Here is a 16,916-nt window from a genome sequence, read left to right on the forward strand (position 1 = left end):
TCTCAATTCATTTAACTAAGGAAACGTTCTCCCTCTTACACAGTATCACATTTATCTTCTCAAGAACGGCTTTTTCTTGCAGTCATTCTAAAATAGATATATATGGTAAAATTGTAATCTTACAGTACAATGCAAGATGTATACTTGTTAATGTACACAACCCCCCATCACCCACCATACACAGTAGGGGTTTTACAGCTGGCCACACGACCTTCCTGATTTTAGGGATTAGAAATTTTAATAACTACCTGCAAACTACCTTAGATGAATTACATTTTTCACAAACCCTTACCCCACAGCGGGAAAATCTTTTGCAAGATATCTACAGTATGTGAAGCAGGCCTTACTGATATGGGGAGGCTGCAACAACCTACATTTCGCCAATATTCCCGTTACTCCAAGACCCATATATCCATCTCTAGGATTGGCTTTGGGTAATGAATAGATGTCCCCCATTAATCACCCCATCACTATATGCCCCCAGGGTCCTCTCTGATCACTCACCATTAATATTTACCATAACCTCTTCCTCCCCCCGGGACTTCACACCTGGGAAATAAACCCAATTTGACTAGAGCTATTTTCTGAACAAGAAAGCATTATTCTTCAAATAGGGGAGTTATTAGTCATATACAGACACTCAACCTCGTATATAGTGTGAGATACATTAAAGGTACATTTAAAGAGTATTTGAATGAAGGAGATAAATAACCTTAAAAGAAACTCAAGTTTCACAAGTGCAAGAAATCCCTCATGCATGAGCCAAAAAGGACTTAGGAGGCTTCTATCCCTGATCTCAAACAAGAGGAGATGGCGTGACTTGCAGCAAGCGCGTAAAATCTCCCTATCAAAAGTGGAAAATAAACATTTTGCATTTTTTTTCTATATTCTTTATCTTATCCAATCACAGGGTATGAGCAGAAATAGAAAGACTTGCAAATTTTAGCGCAATAATAAAAGCCTTCCCTGATTACACAAACATCACAAGAAGGTGCTTCATAGGGCAGTCCAATTGGCCCTTAGATCCGTGTCTCGGCTCAAAGTGACTCATCTTGAATATCTAGAAAATTAAATAAAATCAACTGTCCACAGTTCATTTTCCATGATTTCATTAACCACTCTAGGACAACCCTTATAATGGCACTTTTCCACTGCAAGTACCGGCTCGGCTCTACTCGGCCCTGCTTGGCCCGGTTTGCTTTTCCACTGCTGGTACCGCATGGTACGGTGTTGGAACGGTTCGGTACGGTTTGGTATGGTTTGCTTTTCCACTAAAGTAGTACTAAAGTTAAGTGGGTGGGATAACAACGATTCTCTGACCAATCAGTGGCTAGTAGTGACTGCATGCAAAGGATTGTGGGATATGGTACCGGTATGGTACCTCTTGGAACCACAATCGAGGTGGTATTGTTTTAGAGAGCCGTACCATTCGGTTCCATGCAGTGGAAAAGCGCCGCCGTACCGTACCGAACCGTTCCTACACCGTACCATGCGGTACCAGCAGTGGAAGAGCACAAAGGCGAGCCGAACCGTTCAGTTACATGCAGTGGAAAAGCGCCATAAGAGGGGACCTGGGAAGCTTTCCACCTACAGGATGTGAGGCAGTTTGCAGCATTAAGAAGATATGGGGATAAAGTCTGCTTACATTTCTTAATGGACATGGGAGTCGCATGAAAGAGCATGTGCAAAGGGTCATCTGAGAACATGAGACCTAGGTTTTGAGACATAACTGTCTGGACCTTTGTCCAGGACTATTTGATCCTATGAAAGTGAGACTCCTAGGTCCCTTAACCTTTCTCTCAAGAAATAGGGACCACCTTTGGACTCCAGGACTAACAATGTTTTGTTTACGAGTGACAGGGGCCAGAGTATTGAATCCTAAACTAAACAAAGGCACTCAAACTCTGTAGTTGATTCTGTGTCTCTACACTAACATTTCAGAGTGTGAAAAATGTTTTGTAATTGGGTATATTCCTAGAAAATATATAGGGAATGCCCCCGACTCTTCCCTAAGAAGGGTTAGTGGTCTTACCATTGACTGTAAATTTTCCAGGTCTGAAATGATTATCTTACACCTATTTTCCAAAAAGCCTTATATCTTCCCCGGGTTCAAACCACCAGAAGCCCCCTAATGGTGGAGGCGAATGAGCAGGTGTGAGTGCATACCAATGTTGTTGATGTGGACAGGTGTAAGCAGACAAGCCTGTATGACTAGGTGTAAGCCATAGAGTGCAGACCAGATTATGCCCGGCCATAGATTTTTCAGGGTAGAATTCAAGATACCCATTGCTTAAAGTAGAACTAAAGGCAAAACTTTTTTTGGCATTTTGGATAGAGTAAGGGAGGGTGTAACCCCTGTAAGATTTATTTTTTTCATCTGTGTCCTATTGGGCAAAAATCCCTTCATTTCCTGTCCCATAATCAAAAGAGATAATTCTAAAATGGTGAATCCCTGGTTTTCATCAGGGTCACCAGAACTAGAATCCCCATTGAAAAATATCCCCACTATTACTGTTATGGGGACAACCCAAAAAGTGGGATTTCCTTTTACTTTCACTTTCATTGATAATGGTAAACTGGACTAATAGGAAGTGTGAATCACCATAACAGGAGCACAGACAGCAATAAAACCTCACAGATGTTCTAATCCACTCTATCCAGAACGAAAAAGTTTTGCCTTTAGTTATACACTACCTCACAAAAGTGAGTACACCTCTCACATTTTTGTAAATATTTTATTATATCTTTTCATGTGACAACACTGAAGAAATTACACTTTGCTACAATGTAAAGTTGTGAGTGTACAGCTTGCATAACAGTGCAAATCTGCTACCCCCCCAAATAACTCAACACACAGCCATTAATATCTAAACCGCTGGCAACAAAAGTGAGTACACCCCTAAGAGACAATGTCCAAATAGGGCCCAAGGTGTCAATATTTTGTGTGGCCACCATTATTTTCCAACACTGTCTTACCCTCTTGGGCATGGAGTTCACCAGAGCTTCACAGGTTGCCACTGGAGTGAACCCTCAGCTTCTTTAGCAAGGCATTGGTCCTCTTGGAGGTGTGTTTGGGGTCGTTATCATGTTGGAATACTGCCCTGTGACCCAGTCTCCGAAAGGGAGGGGATCATGCTCTGCTTCGTTATGTCTCAGTACATGTTGGCATTCATGGTTCCCTCAATGAACTGTAGCTCCCCAGTGCTGGCAGCACTCATGCAGCCCCAGACCAAGACACTCCCACCACCATGCTTGACTTTAGGCAAGACACACTTGGCTTTGTACTCCTCACCTTGTTGCCGCAACACACGCTTGATACCATCTGGACCAATTAAGTTTATCTTGGTCTCATCAGACCACAGGATATGGTTCCAGTAATCCATGCTTGTTCTCAGCAAACGGTTTGCGGGCTTTCTTGTGCATCTTATTTAGCAGAGGCTTCCTTCTGGGACGACAACATTGCAGACCAATTTGATGCAGTGTGCGGCGTATGGTCTGAGCACTAACAGGCAGACCCCCTACCCCTTCAACCTCTGCAGTAATGCTGGCAGCACTCATACGTCTATTTCCCAAAGAAAACCTCTGGATATGACGCTGAGCACGTGCACTCAAGTTCTTTGGTCAACCATGGCGAGGCCTGTTCTGAGTGGAACCTGTCCTGTTAAACCACTGTATGGTCTTGGCCACCATGCTGCAGCTCAGTTTCAGGGTCTTGGCAATCTTCTTTTAGTCTAGGCCATCTTTCTGTAGAGCAACCATTCTTTTTTTGTGATCCTCAGAGAGTTCTTTGCCATGAGGTGCCACGTTGAACTTCTAGTGACCAGTATGAGAGTGAGAGTGATAACAGCAAATTTAACACACCTGCTCCCCATTCACACCTAACCTTGTAAAACTAACGAGTCACATGAAACCGGGGAGGGGAAATGGCTAATTGGGCCCAATTTGGACTTTTACACTTAGGGGTGTACTCACTTTTGTTTCCAGTGGTTTCGACATTAAGACACACTACTCCGACTCAAAGTCGCTCCATGAAGGAGCGTTTTTTTAGCGTGACTTTGAAGAGACTTAAATGATAGGCGACTTTGTCTGTGGGGAATGCCTGGGTAATCTTTTTTTTCTTCCTGGAAAGTCTGATCACAGTCGCTTGAAAATAGATAAGGATCCGACTTAGAGGCGACTCCCATTGAAGTCTATGTGCACAAGTCGGATACAAGTCGCCTTGAAGTAGTACAGGAACCTTTTCTGAAGTCGGAGCGACTTCAGTAGTGCATATTAAGATGTCTCTCATTCATTTACATTGAATTTGTAATGACAAGGGACTTGGGGCGACTTGAGGGCACACAAGTCACGTCCCAAGTCGGAGTAGTGTGAACCGGCTCTAAAGGCTGTGTTTTGAGTTATTTTGAGGGGACAGGAAATTTACACTGTTTTACAAGCTGTACATTCACTACTTCACATTGTAGCAAAGTGTAATTTCTTCAGTGTGGTCACAGGAAAAAATATAATAAAATATTTACAAAAATGTGAGAGGTGTACTCAGTTTTGTGAGATACTGTACTTTAAAGTTGGTGGCCAAATTCCAATTATTACCATGCATCATCACGTTATTGCTCTCTAATAAGGTTTTAAGTCTGAGAGACCTAACCTGTCTGAAAAAATAACTCAGTAGTGCTATGGGAGCATTTGGAGGAATAAAATAAATAATAGGCAAAATATTCATTTTAACAATCTGTATCCTACCCAAGCACGTGAAGGTCATTATCCCATGACCGCAAATCATTTTGAACGGACAAGATCAATGGGTAGAAATTGGCCTTATAAAGGGAAAGAAAATTTGTGGTAAATTAGTGGTAAGTTTGACCCTGAGATGTCATGTGGTTGCAAGGAAAAGAGAATCTAGGTTCTGATTAGGTTTGCTAACATTAAGGACAGGTGGACTGGGAGGATATCAGATTTAGAAAGGTTTATTTTGAAGTTGGAGAAACTGTAAACCCCTCCAGTTCCACCAAAATGTGGCTTAGTCACAAATAACAAGATGTCTTCAACAAAGGTTGCAGTTTTGTTATGCTTTAAGCCCAATCTTGCGTAGAAGGGCTTCCAACAGCAAAAGGAAAATTGTAGGGGAAAGGGGGCACCTCTGTCATGTACCATTCCCTATACTGAAGGAGAGGACAAGATTCCCTATACTGAAGGAGAGGACAAGATGCCCTTCGTCTTCACTCTTGCTGAGGGTCCAGTATATAGAGTGCCCAACTAATGGAGCATCTTCCATCTCAAACTCACTTTGGCGAGGACCTCATCCCTAATGCGGAACTACTCTGAATCTGAGCACCACAAGCCAAAAACATTATTTAATTCATTTTTAATATTCAAAGCAAACTCATCCATCCATCTATGTCTCCATGCTTTAGAGATGATCACTTTGAAAAACACCCCCTAGGATTTCTGGCTGTGTCCATCTTGAGTAAGGGCAGATGAATTATGTAGCATTTACTACATCAAATGCTCAATCTAGATCAATCTACCCTTATCACAAGCAGGAGGGTGTGCTTAGCTGAAAAAAAACTCCTGGGATGTATAACATTAATTGCCTAGACCTGGAAACCTGAAAGCAATTGAAGAAATGTAAAAAAAAAAAAAAGTAAATATGATACACTTTCCTATCTATTTACTAATGCTAGCAGCATAAGGGCCGGTTCACACTTTTGCGAGTGCAGCGATCGCATGTAATTCGGAGCGCACTGCTCCATTACATGCGATCGGATGTGGGGATGCGAATTCAGCCATACACTTTGTATGGCTAAATTTGCACTGCACCCGCACAAAAGACGCACAGGACCCTTTTTTCCAGCTGCATCAGGATCGGATGGTTCACATTTGTGCGATCCAATCCTGTGCAAACTGTCAGATCGCACTGCGATATGCGATCAAACTGGGGGTGTCGTTAACATTTCATTCACACCCCCTGCGTATCGCATATGGCAGTGTGAACTGCCAGATGTGCGTTTGCGATGCGGGAACAGGCTGCGAATTCTCAACCTTCCCGCATCGCACAAGTGTGAACCGGGACTGAGGATTAAAAATAGTCAATGTTGCTTGAGAGAATAAAATTCCACTTTAAAAATCCATTCTATTCTGTCAGATGCTTTTTCAGCATTGTTAATATACTAAGACAAGAGAGTCTTCTGGGTTCACACCAAGTAAATGATAGAGAGTGCTCGCTGCAAATTGTCCCTGGCTTCCCCCTGTGGTACAAAGCCCACCAGATCTCAATGAATATATTTAGATAAATAAGGTTTGAATCTGAGAGATTTTTAGCTAACACTTTCAAGTCCACATGAGATGGAGATATAGAGGGAGATGAGTCTATAATTCAATTTAGTGTGGCCAATGCATTAGCGAACAAATGCCCAGTTTCCTTAAAATAGCACATTAATGGTCCACAAACATTTCTATAAATCTGGTAAAATAATAATCTCTAGTAAGGCCACGAGGGTCCAGGCTTTTCCCAGTAGCCATAGATTTCAGGGTTTATGTAACTTTCTCTGCTGTGATGTCCTACTCTAGGGACTTATAAATAGCTTTGGCAAGTTTGGGGCCTATGGGCTTGTGCAGTGTTGGGGTAGTTACTCAAAAAATGTAACTAGTTACTAGTTACTTGTGTAAATTGTAACGAGATTACTTTACTAGTTACTGCATTTGAAAAGTAATTTCACTACTTATTACTTTACTCTCCTCTTTCTTAATTGACCGTGTAGAAGAAGATACATGACACTCTTTCTGCATAGAGTTTATTGTATAAACACAGGCTTTGGGAAACATGAGAACAAAACCTGAAAAAACAGAATAAAACATAAAGTGCAACAAAAAGTCATAAACTTCATCCCTCTCTATTCTTCGAAATAACGATTGTATCGCACGGCTTGGGTAACGCAGGAAAGCGTGTTCCTATAGTCTAGTAAAGTAGTGTAGTTACAAATATTAGTATTGTAACTAGTTACCATACTTCGTTACCAAAAAAAGTAATGTAGTTACTGTAATCCGTTACTTTGTAACTCGTTACCCCCAACACTGGGCTTGTGCATCTGGAGTTTCATCCTGTCTAATGTAAAGGACCTAGAAATCATCTCAGCATTTTGTCATCTTATGGATATACATTTTATCCACCCGTTTTCTAGAGGCTCTAGCCAACATCCACCTATATTTATAATATATCTGGGACAGGAAACCCGTCTTCCTGGCTCCAGGTCCTTTTCTCTAGCTTATTCACCTGCTCAGCCTCCTCCAGTGAGTATAAAAAGATGGGCCCAACTTTCTTTTATTAAGCAAGCCCCCGGCATGTTCAGTTCACTTGTAATAACTGTTTTGTGATCCTCCCAGGGTGTTCCCTCCAACACATCAGTAGAGTTATTTTCTCTAGAATATGCCCACAGGTTTCACACACTTCTGATTCTGCCACGGTATCATCCAAGAGATTTTCGTTTAACTTCCATGTTTATTCCTTAACTTGGTTCTCATCGAGACAAAAATCTCAGGACTTGTTTACACTTTCTAGCTTCTAAAGCTGGATACACACTATACAACTTTTGTTGTTAGCTTTCCTTTCAATTTTCCTTCAACTATGTAGTGCAAGGGCCTCCCTGATTGCATACAAATTGAAAGCGTTTAGGTTTGACCTCATATTATATGGTTTTGGTAAGTCTAAAGGAAAAAATCTGAAGATAATTGTATAGTGTGTATCCAGCTTAATGCTTAACAAATGCTCCTATAGCGTTAGTATAGGAGTTAGACATGCATTAATGAGCTTTAGTAAGGGCGTTAGACTGGCTATTTCAAGCATTAATGACGAGTTAAACATACTCCCCAAATGCCCTATGGGCAGTTTTGAAGCGTTTGAGGTGTGTTAATGCGCGTCAAAATCAATCCACAAATGCCTATTCAATTGCTCATTTCCACAAACAAAACCATTGTTCAAGTCTTGCCAAAACAGGGGCGGGACAAACTGAGCCCAGGGTCTTCTAGCGCTATCTCTCTTTTCACATCAGATACTAAAACTCTTGCCCAAGTTCTGCTCATCGGTTTTTCTAAAAAATACATAAATCAGTTTATATGACTATGATCAGTCTTGGGTTGATCAGCTCCACATCTACACCTTCAAACATTAGGTGACCGTATTTGAATTATTTTACTTTCTTTGGCTTATATTGGAACTAGAGCCTTACTGTCACTAGATGCCGCTAAGGCATTTGACAGTAATAAATGGCCATACCTTTTGGCGATGCATACTAGCTCATTATGTGTTTGTCTTTCAGGTGTTTGTTTTTTTTTTTTTTTTAATTCTGAGGTTTACAACCTCTTTAAACAAGCTTCAGCATGCTTTTTCTTCAGCAATGGAGTCTTGCATGGTGAGCGTGTATACAGGCCATGGCGGTTGAGTGCATTACTTTTTGTTTTCTTTGAAGCATTTGTACCTACTAATGCCAGGTCTTTCTGAAGCTCTCCACAAGTGGTCCTTGGCTCTTGGACAACTCTTCTGACAATTAATTTCACTCCTCTGTCAGAAATCTTGTGAGAAGCACCTGGTGGTGGCCGGTTTATGGTGAAATGGTGTTCTTTCCACTTCTGGAATATGACCCCAACAGTGCTCACTGGAACATTCAGAAATTTAGAAATCCTTCTGTAACCATTGCCATTAGTAAGTTTTGCAACAAAAAGGTTCCTGAACTATGTTGCCTAGAAAAATGGTGGCAACATGTTCAATACTTATTTTACCTGCTGTGTATATGTATGTATGTATGTATGTATATATATATATATATATATATATATATATATATATATATATATATATATATATGCACACAGTATCTCACAAAAGTGATTACACCCCTCACATTTTTGTAAATATTTTATTATATCTTTCATGTGACAACACTGAAGAAATTACACTTTGTTACAATGTAAAATAGTGAGTGTACAGCTTGTATAACAGTGTAAATGTTTTCTCCCCTCAAAATAAGTCAACACACAACCAATAATGACTAAAACACTGGCAACAAAAGTGAGTACACCCCCAAGTGAAAATGTCCAAATTGGGCCCAAAGTGTCAATATTTTGTGTGGCCACCATTATTTTCCAGCACTGCCTTAACCCTCTTGGGCATGGAGTTCACCAGAGCTTCACAGGTTGCCACTGGAGTCCTCTTCCACTACTCCATGACGACATCAGGGCTTTGTGCTCCTCCACCTTCCATTTGAGGATGCCCCACAGATGCTCAATAGGGGTTTAGGTCTGGAAACATGCTTGGCCAGTCCATCGCCTTTACCCTCAGCTTTTTCAGCAAGGCAGTGGTCATCTTGGAGGTGTGTTTGGGGTCGTTATCATGTTGGAATGCTGCCCTGCGGCCCATTCTCCAAAGGGAGGGGATCATGCTCTGCTTCAGTATGTCACAGTACACCTTGGCATTCATGGTTCCCTCAATGAACTGTAGCTCCCCAGTGCTGGCAGCACTCATGCAGCCCAGACCATGACACTCCCACCACCATGCTTGACTGTAGAGAAGACACACTTGTCTTTGTACTCCTCACCTGGTTGCTGCCACACATGCTTGACACCATTTGAACCAAATAAGTTTATCTTGGTCTCATCAGACCAAAGGACATGGTTCCGGTCTTCAACAAACTGCGGGCTTTCTTGTGCATCATCTTTAAAAGAGGCTTCCTTCTGGGAGCTGTGGAGGAATGCGGCGCCGCACCGGAAGTGACGAGAGGGGCCGGTGCAGGCGCATTCTGGGAGAAGAAGACACGGAAGAGGACGCAGAAAAGCAGGGGTAGGGAACCTCCGGCCCACGGGCCGCATGCCACGATCCTTCTGTCCGGCCCGCACAATCGTTGCGATCCGCCCCCCCCAACCCCCGTGCCGCTGTGTCAGAAGTTGCCGATGGCTCCGTTCTGACACTGTGAATCTCCGAAAAGGGTGGACCCGAGGCACAGAGCAGTGCGCCTCGAGCCCGCCCATTTGTGTGACAATAGCGAATGAAAACTGTCTCACGGATCCTCCTCCTTCTTGGCCAATGTCATTGGCCGAGGAGGAGGCGGGACGCGGGAGGACACGGGGACTGAAGAGAGGAAGCCACCGCTACAACAGGTAAGTCAAGTGCACTGGGGCTTGGCACGCTGTTCACTCTTCATTGTGGTCAATCACTCCGCATTGAAATTGGGCACGCTGTGGTCAATCACTCCGCATTGAAATTGGGCACGCTGTGGTCAATCACTCCGCATTGAAATGGGGCACGCTGTGGTCAATCACTCCGCATTGAAAGGGGGCATGCTGTGGGCACTCCGCATTGAAAGGGGGTCCGCTGTGGGCACTCCGCATTGAAAGGGGGCACGCTGTGGGCACTCCGCATTGAAAGGGGGCACGCTGTGGGCACTCCGCATTGAAAGGGGGCACGCTGTGGGCACTCCGCATTGAAAGGGGGCACGCTGTGGGCACTCTGCATTGAAAGGGGGCATGCTGTGGGCACTCCACATTGAAAGGGGGCACGCTTAGGGCACTCCGCATTGAAAGGGGGCACGCTGTGGGCACTCCGCATTGAAAGGGGGCACGCTGTGGTCACTCGGCATTGAAAGGGGGCACGCTGTGGTCACTCCGCATTGAAAGGGGGCACGCTGTGGTCACTTCGCATTGAAAGGGGGCAAGCTGTGGTCACTTCGCATTAAAAGGGGGCACGCTGTGGTCACTCGGCATTGAAAGGGGGCACGCTGTGGTCACTCCGCATTGAAAAGGGGCACGCTGTGGTCACTCTGCATTGAAAGGGGGCACGCTGTGGTCACTCTGCATTGAAAGGGGGCACGCTGTGGTCACTCTGCATTGAAAGGGGGCACGCTGTGGTCACTCTGCATTGAAAGGGGGCACGCAGTGGTCACTCTGCATTGAAAGGGGGCACGCTGTGGTCACTCTGCATTGAAAGGGGGGCACGCTGTGGTCAGTCTGCATTGAAAGGGGGCACACTGTACCTTGATTACTGAAGGCCCCTTTCACGCTTTTGTGACCTCAAAGTCATGCAATTTTTTACAGCGTTTTTTGCCGCAAAGCAATGCCTATTACATTTATGCATACATTTTGTACGGCCCCCGAATGATGTTACAAAAATCCAAATGGCCCTTGGTAGAAAAAAGGTTCCCCACCCCTGCAGAAGAGGATTGCGCTGGCTTCAGCTGCCCACAACAGAGATGGCAACGCTGGAGAAGAAATTTTAAAAGTGAGTATTTCTTGCAGGTAAGTGCGAACCGGGACAGATCAGAGGCTAGCCATTGTGGAATGTACTAGCCCTGACTGTCCCGGGGGTATGTTCATTGAAATTTTTTTTTGTGGCCGGAACTCCACTTTAAGGGGATGTCCTAAACACACTGCCTGTAGACCCCCTGCTGTCACATTTGGAAGCAGGAACCCTTACTGACTACACTAACTGCCCCTCTTCTAATAAATGACAAAGTATGGTCAACAATTAAATCAACTATATAATGAATATATCACTATTCCAAAATTTGAGGGGTTTTATTCTTGGCACTTACACGGTCTTTGCCATCACCATCACATGAAGAATTTTAACTACCGAAACAGAAATTCTTTCAATATTTGCAGCTGTGCCAGTTTTAATAAGTCAATTCTGATTAATCATATGGAACAAACTGCCATGAAGAGACTTTATATTGCATTTTTGTCCTTATAATCCAACTTATGGTTACTACAAAACGCTTCAATGCAGGTGATTATTTTAAAGGTAAGTGTATATGGCAACCTAAAGCTAAAGGTAATATAAATAAACCAAAAAAGAAAATGTGACAGAAGCTGCTATTTCCAAGGCTCTCTACACCCCCCTCCCCCACAAAAGCATTCATCAAATTTGAACAGCGATCCAAAAATGTGCAGACAAACTGTGAAACTTTATGTGACAAACACATTTCCCATGCTGTAAAGACAAACAGAAATAGGCCCTAACAAATATACAGTCCATTGTTCAATATTAGTCTTCATGTTCACCAACTCTGCTGACGTGTATGTGATGTACATTTGGAGAAAATAAGGTTTGACCTCCATACGGAAAGACTTCTTCACAGTAAGAGCTGTAAACATGTGTATTAGGCTCCCTCCGGAACTAGATCTGGCTAACTTGGTTGTTTTAAAAAGGGCTGGATGCATTCCTAAACGTACAGAATATAACTGGATGTTAACATGTATAGGTAATACCACAAGAGATTGTTAATCCAGAGAAAATCTGATTAGGAAGCATATTTTCCCTACTGGAGTAAATTGGACTATGTTTTATAGGGCTTTTTTCCTTCATCTGGATCAACTGTAGGTAAAAGTTTCTGTAATTGGCGGTTATCTATTTGTGTGTTAATGTAGAACTATAGGCAAAACTTTTTTTAATTTTGGATAGAGCAAGGTAGGGTTATAACCCTTGTCAGATTTTATTTTTTTGGCCATCTGTGTCCCATTGCAGAGATTACCCTTCACTTCCTGTCCCATATCCAAACACCTTCACTTCCTGTCCCATATCCAAACAGGAAGTGAGAGGAAATCCCTGCAAATTAAGGGAATTTCTTGGGAACCCCCAGATCACATGAAACTAGTGACTCTATTGGAAGATTGCCCTGTTACTACTTTTCTGGGGACAACCCATATTTGGAAATTTTCTTTTTCGTTCACTTTCAATGATAATGGTACACAGGACAGATAGAGAGGATGAATCTCCCTAATTGGGTCACAGACAGCAATAAAAACTGACAGGGGTTCTAATCCATCTCCACCCTATCCAATTTTATAAAAAAAAGTTTTTCCTTTAGTTATACATTCATTTTTTCTACTGGTTGAAGTAGATGGTCTGGTGTCCATCGGACAACCATGTAACAAAATGACAATGCAGGAGAACAATTGGAAGACAGGGACAGAGTATAGTCGACCTATGACAGGAGGTGCCTGAAAAGGACCTTTATGGTAAGATCACCAGGTGCTATTTTTAAAGTACATATACCTGTTTAAATAAAAAGTTGCCGTCCCCCATGTCCTAGCCCCCTCATTAGACAGGTGTGAGTTCCCAATTCCCCCCCCCGGGAATGTGTAGGGCGGAGAGGGCAGAAAGAAACCGTTCTGCCCACCTTAGAATGCCGGCTACCTCCAGAGCTGCCAGGACACTTCTTGTGCCCCCTTGGTGATTGACATAAGCCACGGCCGTGGCATTGTCCGATTGTATGCACACTGGGCATCCCTGGAGATGAACCGTCCAATAATCCAGATGCAGTTTGATCGCTCTGAGTTCCAGGACATTGATCGGCAGTCTGGACTCTTCCAGCGTCCAGATGCCCTGAACAGAATGCTTGCCGAGGACACCTCCCCAGAAGGACAGGCTGGCATCTGTGGTGACCACTGTCCAATACAAGGGGAGGAAGGATTTTCACAGCCGAAGCACTGGCGAGCGAAGCCACCATATCAGGGACTCCTTTATTCCCCGATCAACCTGGATCGGATTGTCCAGAGACTGCGGAGTCTTGTCCCACTTGGTCAGAATGTCCCCTTGCAGGGACCTTGTATGGAATTGTGCAAACGGAACCGCCTCAAAGGTAGATACCATCAGGCCCAGCACCCGCATGCAAGTCAGGAGGAATGATCATCTGTTGGACAGCAGGAGACGAATTGCAGCCTGAGTCCAGAGTCAGGCCCAAATAGTCAAGCTTTGTGGAGGGAAGCAAGGCAAACTTCTGAAAATTCAGAATCCAGCCGAACTCCCGCAGAATTTGTATTGTGATCTCCAGGTTCTCCACCAGAGCTGAAGGAGACTCCGCTCGCAGAATGAGATCGTCCAAGTAGCCCAGTATTGCGATCCCCTGTTGGCGTAGCAAGGCTAGCACCAGAGCCAACACTTTTGTGAAGACCCGAGGAGCGGAGGCAAGACCAAAGGGTAACACCACAGGGTAACAGATAATGCTCCTCTCCCACAGCAAAGCGGAGAAAACGCTGGTGACTGGCACATATTGGAATGTGAAGATAGGCATCCTTGATATCTATAGAGGTGAGGAAACCCCCCTTCATGTAGAAGGAGCCTTGTCCACGGGTCTAGAGAAGACCGCTCTTGGCTTGCAAGACCAGGTTCGTTTGGAACCGCCAGAGGAGGTCCTGAAAGGTTTCAAGGCCTTGTCAGTCGCCCCTGAGGGACGAAAAAACTTCTTATGAGCCAAGAAGGAAGGTCCACGTCTACGACGTGGTCCCTTGCCCTTAGTAGCCTGCAGAAGAGGGGTGCTCTTTCCCCCTGTGAGACCTTTAATGATGTCATCCAGACTAGCTCCAAACAGGCGATCTCCTTGAAAGGGAAGATCAGTCAAGGCCTTTTTAGAAGTCTGATCCGCAGACCAGAATTTAAGCCAAACGACACGCCGAAGGAGCACCGCCAAAACAGAGGGGCGAGCCTTCAGAGGAGCTGCATCTAAAGAGGCATCACAGATAAACTACAGCCCCTTGACCAGCTGGTCCGCCAGCTCAGCAAAGGGCCCTCCAGGTCACAGCGTAGGAGATTAGCCTACTTGGTCAGAGTTTGCAACACCAGGGCAATGGTAAATACCGGCCTCAAAGCTGAACCAGATAAGGTGTACATAGTGTGGGTCACAGCCTCTGCCTTCTGGTCAGCTGGGTCCTTAAAGGCCAGGGACTCTTTAACTGTAATCATGGTTGCCTTGTTTAATCTGGAAGCCGGAGGGTCCACCACCGGTGGGACAGTCCACTTCTGTAAGAAGGCACTACTCATAGGGGTAATGCCTAGTAAAGCCCCTAGGAACCCCACGGGGACGCTTTGGTCATCCCCACTCTTTTGCGATAATTCTGTCAAATAAAAGCAGGGAAAGGAAACACCTTTTGCCACTCTGGGTGGCTTGTGAGTGCCAAAGGGTACCTGCGCCTCCGTCATAGCTTCAGCTGTATCCTCCATCTTTAGGGTCTCAGGCACAGGTACAATCAGCGCATCCACCAGTGTCTTTTCATGCGCAGTCCTTACTATCAGAGGATTCCGGGCGCGTGATCATAGACCCAGAAGGATGACCCACGTCCGTGGTGGCCGAATCAGATTTAGGATCTGATGAGACAGATAAGGAAGGGGGTGCTTTTGCTCCAAAGACTCCATGAGTCACCAGGAATACCCCACAAAAAAGTGTCACACACTGCTAAGGGATGAACCCCCTCTGCGCTGGCAGCACCACCCGTAGCCGAGCACAAGGCACAGAGAAATCCTCAGCAGAGAGGGAGAGAACCCCTCCAGACTCACCACCCGCTGACACAGGCACCTGCAACCACCAGGAGAATTTGCACTACACGTGCTGCGATCGGGAAGCTAAACGATCCAGGAGTCAACACCAGATGATAAGGAAGAGCACCCACTGCCGAAATCGCCGCCCACAAGCCTCCGCTGTCATGGCCCCTGCTATTTGCAACGCAAACCACAAGAAAATGGCCTTCGGACTAACAAACATTGCCTCCGTCTATAGGAATGCACAGGCTACAGTTAGCGCGCTGCCCCCATCCCAGGCCAATGACCAGACCACCCAAACAGCCCCAGTGTATATGAAGGGGGGAGGGGGGCAGGATGAGGGACTCAGCAAAAACAGGGGGGTGCCTGTGGGAAAGAGGGGAACCCAGGGGTCCAACCATCCCAAGGAGGGGCCCACATCCACCCCAAAACCCTCCAGGGACAGAGGGGGGACAGCTACTCACCATACCAGGAAACAGGTGGGCACCGCTCCAGACAGATCCTCCTCTACATTGAAATGGGGGGAACTGTCGGCCAGGAGGAACGCTGCAACTAAGGCCGAGACTCGGTCGTATGTGACCTCGCCAGACGTTTAACTTGCAGGGCCAGCTCCTGTCCAGTGGGGCTATGTCGCGGCCGAACTAGCGCGAAGCTGAGGTCTGCGTGCGCTCGCTGGCCAGACTGGGGTGACCACTGGATCTAGATTATCCAGCCCATCACCCAGTCCGCCAGTTGACAGTAGATCTCACAGGAAAAATCCAGGAGGAAAAAATGTTTTATCTAAAAAATGTTGCCAGGACCAAAGATCCCAGCAAGGAACTAGGTCCTTACTCCTGACTAGGCAGAAAACAACTGAGTGACTATAGCAGGGAGAGGGAGTATACCCCCTGAGACTGCCCATAGGTGTAGCCAGAAGTTTTTTTCTGCCTACTGTTCTACTCCTGTAGGGGGCAGTATAACCCAATAGTCAAGAATGACAAAAGCTGTGCCCGTCAATGAACGAAAGAGAAAAAATGTTTTTTCAAACCTACATCTACTGGACACTGGGTGCTCCTTTACATTCACTTTTCTCGATTATACACTGAGTCGACCTTTCAAGCGTACCCTGAGGCAGCAGCCCAGGCCCTAACAGGCCCACAACTCTCTTCTCAGGCCAGGCACTAATCTCCGGAAGACCATCCTTCCCACCTGCCCACATTTCCTAACATCCATAAGCAGTGACCGATCGAGTCAGTCCAGCGAGATCGCCACCCCCAAAGAACAAGTATACTCTAAGGTGACTTGTTAAAAGGGATGTACAGCCGAAGCACAAGCAGTTTGTTCTGCACTCCTGTGACCTGTTTCAACAGACAGGGGGCTGAGGCCTGCTGTAAGCTGACTTCACAGAGCCGGTCCAGGCCTCGGGCAAGATCACGACAGTGAAGTCAGGATCTGCCCACATGCCAGGACCGGCACCGGGCTCAGGCTCTCAGCAGGCTGATGAGAGCCTGAGCTGGCCGCTCCCACCCCTTCCACAGGCCCAAGTTCCAGTGAGCAAGGGGGAGTCACTGACAGTCACCAGCTCTCTGCTCAGGGAGCCCTGAGAACCGAGCAATCGGTGGTGTTTGATGACTCGGTT

General features: G+C 45.4%; 2 protein-coding genes across 3 annotated transcripts in view; one reads left to right on the forward strand and one right to left on the reverse strand.

Moving 5' to 3' along the window:
- RSPH14 (radial spoke head 14 homolog) overlaps positions 1-16,916 on the forward strand; it is a 315,190-nt gene that overhangs the window by 217,740 nt on the left and 80,534 nt on the right. The gene's annotated exons all lie outside the window — the stretch shown is intronic.
- The window catches only part of GNAZ (G protein subunit alpha z), a 195,459-nt gene that overhangs the window by 174,571 nt on the left and 3,972 nt on the right, over positions 1-16,916 (reverse strand). The gene's annotated exons all lie outside the window — the stretch shown is intronic.

Source organism: Pelophylax lessonae, assembly GCF_965119305.1.
Source record: "Pelophylax lessonae genome assembly, chromosome: 1".
NCBI lineage: Eukaryota > Metazoa > Chordata > Amphibia > Anura > Ranidae > Pelophylax > Pelophylax lessonae.